The sequence below is a fragment of the Salvelinus sp. IW2-2015 genome, unplaced genomic scaffold (genome assembly GCF_002910315.2).
Source record: "Salvelinus sp. IW2-2015 unplaced genomic scaffold, ASM291031v2 Un_scaffold4536, whole genome shotgun sequence".
Taxonomy (NCBI): domain Eukaryota; kingdom Metazoa; phylum Chordata; class Actinopteri; order Salmoniformes; family Salmonidae; genus Salvelinus; species Salvelinus sp. IW2-2015.
Genome location: NW_019945806.1, coordinates 40,722 through 45,858, shown reverse-complemented (window position 1 = coordinate 45,858; position 5,137 = coordinate 40,722).

Genomic DNA, 5,137 nt, shown 5'->3' with positions numbered 1-5,137 from the left:
TATATCCTTCACTATAAACCACACTGCATTGTATATCCTTCACTATAAACCACACACTGCATTGTATATTCTTCACTATAAACCACACACTGCATTATATATCCTTCACTATAAACCACACACTGCATTGTATATCCTTCACTATAAACCCCACACTGCATTATATATCCTTCACTATAAACCACACACTGCATTGTATATCCTTCACTATAAAATGTACTTGGTGGATAAAGTTGATTCTGATTCGGTCCAACTAACGTTAACTAGAATAACAAGACACACAACGTTAATGATCTGTAGAKAACTAGCTTAATGTAACTGGTTAGGGGGGAAAACAAAACTACTTTCAATTCTGACCGGTGGAGATAAATAACTAATTAATGAAGGTGCACAGAGGCTAACTAATCATATTCAATATCTAACCAACTAACTCAGCCTCGACACAACCCAAACACACAACTTCGACCAGAGAAAGCACATGTTTATTTTCGTCGGTCTGTGATTTAACCAGACGTTAGCATACCTAACTAGCTACCGTAGCCAGCTAACAACAGTTTGATTGATATCCTTGTCAGCTGTAGTTAAAAGAGTATCAAAGCGGATGTGGCTGGCTAGTTGGTTAAAACGTTCGTTAGCTACGTTACCTTGCTTGAAAAATGGAACACTTCTGAGTTGACAATACGGTTATAAAGCGTGAGAACCGACAGCGTTAGATGTAATATATAACGAGTAATTATTAAAGTCGTTTAACCGGAGTGACGGTTCCTTCTCACGACCTTGTTTTCCTTTTTCGTTTCGCGCCGGCTTCCAAAACTTCAGACCGGAAGTGACGGACACGGCGTCACCTGGGCGACCAGCCAAGAAGTGTTCCCTAGTTACCACAGCAACAACGTCAAAATGTGCTTTTCATCGTAAGAATTTAGGAAAACAAAAAATGAACTTTTTGGTCTTCATTTAAAGTTAAGTTTTAGCACTTTGATTAAGGTTACGGTTTAAAATAATATTTTAAGGAGATAAATTGTATAAATAAGCGGGGTTATGACTTTGTGGCTGTAGTAAAGAGTGACGACCCAGCCGAAAAGGGTGTAATCATAGAAATAGAATGAATAGAACGGTCGTCCCCGTTCAAGTTAACGATGGCATAATGGGTGGACTGGCGGCCATTGCGAGCATACCCATAGGGGCAAAGCAGGAAGTAAAAGCAGGAAGTGTACCCATCAATATCTGCTGGGATTTGTTCGGCTGGCCCTTAAATGTACACAGAGAGCTAACATTAATTATATGCATGTACATCTCTCATGGCTCAAAGTGGAGGAGAGATTGACTWCATCACTACTTGTTTTRTTGTAAGAAGTGTTGACAAGCTGAAATGCACCACGGTGTCTGTTTAAACGACTAGCACACAGCTCACAAGACATGCCACCAGAGGTTTGTCCAGAACAGACTATGGGAGGTGCACAGTACTACATAGAGCCATGACTACATGGAACTCTATTCCACATCAGGTAACTGATGCAGCAGTAGAATCAGATTTAAAAAACAGATCAAAATACCCCTGATGGAACAATGGGGACTGTGAAGAGACACACACACAAGTCAGACAGGACGGATACCACACCACACACATAAAGACACACAACAACGTACAACATGGGGGGGGGGGGGGGGTGGTTGTATTGTAAGATATGTAGAGTAGTAAGACAACATGTAATGTTGTTTATTTGCATGAACCACATCAGTTTAAAAAAACATCCATTAGACATGAACAGTCTACATTCCTATGGAAGTTTTATTTGAGCATTCATAATAACAGGACAGCCATTGCTGTGTGTCCACCGAAAATGAGTTTTTACCAACGTCAGATTTACCATGGTTGAAGAATTCCAGATGAGTTTCACCCAAGTCAAGATTACCAGGGTATAGAGGTTCCAATGAGATATTACCAGTCAGTTAACCAAGGTTAGAGGTTCCAAGTGAAGTTTACCAGTCAGAAGCTTACAGGGTTAGAAGGGTCCAATGAGTTTACCAGTGCAGATTACAGGGTTGAGAGGTTCCAATGAGTTACCAGTCAGATCTTACGCGAGGGTTAGAAGGTTCCATGCGTTTCACCAGTCAGATACCGGTTAGAGTTCCGAAGAGTTTACCGTCACAGATTTAGCAAGGGTTAGAGGTTGCCAATGAGTTTAATCCAGTCGATTACCAGGGTTACGAGGTTCCAATAGTTTACAAGATCAGATTAACCAGGGTTAGAGGTCCATGAGTTTACCAGTCAAGATTAACACAGGGTAGAGTTCCAATGAGTTTATCGCCCAGTCAGATTCCGAGGTTTAGAGATTCCAAATGAGTTTCAAGACTACAGTTCAGGATTAAGCTGGCAGGGTATAAGACGAGGTCAATGAGTTTACCAAGTCAGATGTACGAAGGGTAGAGGTTTTCCAAATGAGTTTAACCAGTCAGATTACCAGGGTTAGAGGTTCAATGAGTTCACCAGTCAGATTACCACGGGGTTTAGAGGTTACCAAACTGAGTTTAACCAGTCAGATTCCAGGAGTTGAGAGGCTTCAATGATTTACCACGTGCAGATTAACCAGGGTTACGAGGTTCCAATGAGGTTTAACCAGTCAGATTACAGGGTTAGAGTTCCAATGAGTTTACAGTCAGATTAACCAAGGGTTAGAGTTCCAATGAGTTTACCAGTCAGATTTCAGGGTTTAGAGGTTCCAATGAGTTAGTAACCCAATCAATTACCAGGGTTAGAGGTTCAAGACCGTTCGTATTCATTAGTATTTCCTATGGTGTAATTGGCATAGAGATAAAATAGAGGAACTCATTCGTGAGGTAAGCCGGGCCGTGTGTTGAGCCCACTGTGAAGGAACATGCGGTTTTTGTTTCTCTTTTTAAAAACATAAAAAGATATGCCTTATAGAAGTAGGACCATGTTAATCAAAAACCATAGCGTGACTGCAGAGAAGACGTGTGTTAATTTCTTAAGGTGCTGCGACTGTGCAAACCACATAGGTTTGTAAGACAAGAAATTGGAAAATGCTGAATAACAAGAAGAGACACAGGAGACTGAGGAATGAGTGTACGAAAAAACCAAACAAATTTAGTTTAACATCTTCACAAAACAAATAAATCCGGAACATTTGAATCCTGAGGTGCTGTTTCTGGCACACACACCGATTTGTTGAGCTAGCAAGTCTAAACCCACAGGCTAAGCCTCTACTGTGACAGGCCAACTCGTAAGTTGAGCAACTAACCACTGACACAGTATAAAAGGAAAAATGCTCTGTGTACTATTTCATGTCGAGTTTCTCTGCTTTAACGCACACTGCGTGGTTGATACAGTGAACCCGTAATATACGAAATGCCATTTAACCATTGTATCGGTTTGAGTTTAAATTAAAATACTTTAAATATATATTCGGTGACTCTGATCCATTTTGTCCCCTACGAATGACCCAGAATTTGGAACTGACGCAAATCTCCGTTTCACCCCACAGTGGAAACGTCAATACTACCCCATAAAACTAGTGGTCAAAAGAAGAAATGTTTCCAAATTGTTTTTTCCGCCATTTCAAATTTTATCCATTGTGGTTGTCGTTATGAAAAAAGTATAAAACGAACAAAAAATGACAGCGCTAACCTATTTCCTTGACATTACCTACCTTGTTTTTTCGCTGAGTCATTACACTGCAGGAAGTACCAGGTACTGTGTGACGAGTCATTACACCTGCAGGAAGTCCAGTAAGCTGAGTGTGATGAGTCAAATACACTGCAGGAAAAGTTCATACCAAGTACTGTGGTGATGAGTCATTACGACTGCAGGTCAGCTACCAGTACTGTGTGATGAGTCATTACACTGCAGGATGTACCAGTACTGTGTGACGAGTATTCAACTGCAGGAAAGTACAAGTAACTGTGTGATGAGCTATTAACTGCGGATGTACCAGTACTGTGTTGATGAGTCATTACACTGGCATGAAGTACAAGTACTGTGTGAACCGAGTCATTACACTGCAGAAGTACCAGTACTGTGTGATGAGTCATTACCACTGCAGGATGTGATCAGTAACTGTGTGATGAGTCATTAAAACAACTGCAGAAGTACCAAGTACTGTGAGTGAACGAGTCATTACACTCGCAGGATGTACTCAGCTAACTGTTGTGAATTGAGTCATTCACAAATATACAAATCCTGAACAGGAAACGTAACCAGTGACTGTTGATGAGTCCATTACAACTGACAGGGAAGTACAGGTACCGGTTGATGGATAGAGTGCAATCTACGGGAAGATAGGAACTGCAGGAAGTACGTACTGTGTGATGAGGTACATTACAAAGACTGCAAGAGAAGGTATAGCCGAGTGGCTGTGATGATGATCATTACACTGAGAAATTGTACCAGTACTGTAGTGATGGTCATTAACTATCTGACAAGGAAGTACCGAGTAATGTGTGATGAGGCATTAACACTGCAGGAGTACCAGTACTGTGTTGATGAGTCATTACAACTGCCAGGGGAAGTACCAGTTACTGTGTGATGAAGTCCATTACACTGGCAGGGATGTATCAGTACGTGTGATGAAGTCCATTAACACTGCACGGAATGTAAACCAGTATGTGTGATGAGTCATTTACCAACTGCAGGAGTACCCAGTACTGTGGTGATGAGTCATTACACTGCAGGATGTATCAAGTACTGGTGTGGATGAAGTCATACACTGCAGGATGTACCAGTAGTGTCGTGATGAGTCATTACACGTGCAGGAAGTACCAAGTACTTGTAGGATGAGTCATTACAACTGCAGGAAGTACCAAGTAGGTGTTGATGAGTCATTACACTGCAGGAAGTACCAAAGTACTGTGTGATGAGTCATTACATAACAAACTGCAAGGAAAGTAACCCAATACTAGGGTGATGAAGTCATTACACTGCAGGAAAGTACACAGTACTGTGTGAGAGTCATTACAACTGAGCAGAAGTACCAGTACTGTTGTGATGAATATACCATTACACTGCAAGGATGTACCAGTAGTGTCGTGTCGAGTCATTAAACAACTGCAGGAATGTACCAGTACTGTGGTGATGAAGTCCATTTTACACTGCCAGGAAGTACCAAGTACCTCCCCATTG